Source organism: Trachymyrmex cornetzi, unplaced genomic scaffold, assembly GCF_001594075.2.
Source record: "Trachymyrmex cornetzi isolate Tcor2-1 unplaced genomic scaffold, Tcor1.1 scaffold34, whole genome shotgun sequence".
NCBI classification, from domain to species: Eukaryota; Metazoa; Arthropoda; class Insecta; order Hymenoptera; family Formicidae; genus Trachymyrmex; species Trachymyrmex cornetzi.
In genome coordinates, this window is record NW_017298108.1 from 418,403 (window position 1) to 419,392 (window position 990).

At 35.9% G+C, this 990-nt stretch overlaps 1 pseudogene; it reads left to right on the forward strand.

The window, feature by feature from the left end:
- The window catches only part of LOC108763143 (probable multidrug resistance-associated protein lethal(2)03659), an 8,121-nt pseudogene that overhangs the window by 6,199 nt on the left and 932 nt on the right, over positions 1 to 990 (forward strand).

The window sequence follows — 990 nt, forward strand, 5'->3', positions numbered from 1 at the left end:
GAAACGGAACCTCGATCCGTTCGACTCGTATAGGGACGAAACACTATGGCGGGCTCTTGAGGAGATTGAGTTGAAGGAGATGGGCTTGGAAGCCCACATCAATGAGGGCGGCTCCAATCTCAGCGTCGGCCAACGGCAATTGGTCTGCTTGGCACGAGCTATTGTGAGGAACAATCCAATACTCGTGCTGGACGAGGCGATCGCGAATATGGACCCGCGAACAGACGAACTCATCCAGACAACTATCAGGAAAAAATTCGAGAAGTGTACAGTGCTAACAATTGCTCATCGACTCAACACCGTTATGGACAGCGATCGTATCTTGGTGATGGACGCCGGAAACGTGGTGGTGAGTCAATTTTCTTTTATTTTGTCTTTTTATGAATTTTATGATTAGAGCGACCCATCGAATCGAACAGATGACAAAATCCATGTTTGTGGAAAATCATTGTAACGAATTTATCGATCATTCTTGTGACATATTTTATACAAAAATTGTATAACAAAATTTTTTATGTAAAAAAACTTAGCGCGCTGCTAGACCTCAAAATATAATAAGATGATCATCAATTAATATCGAATAAGAAAAGTAATAAAGAGATTTAAGAAAGAAAATGAGGTGAACTATAACAATATACAGTGTGTGCGTGCGTGCGTGCGTGTGTGTGTACGAGCAAATAATTAAAAATACCAAGTATGAAAAGTAATGAAGATATTTAAGATAGAGTATGAGGTGAATTAATAAAATACAGCGTGTTTATACAGGGTGTCCCATTTTAATCTATCACCTCAAATATCTCTTGAACAGTGCATTTTAAGGATATAAGTATTTATATGGTGCGCGTTATATATTGTAAAAGCGTATAAGAATACGATAATGATTTCAGATTTATAAGACATGCGGTTTAAGTTAAATTTAAAAGTAGATTTAAAATTAATTATAATCTTAATTGTATTATAATTGTGATTGTAATTTTAATGTTAATTAAT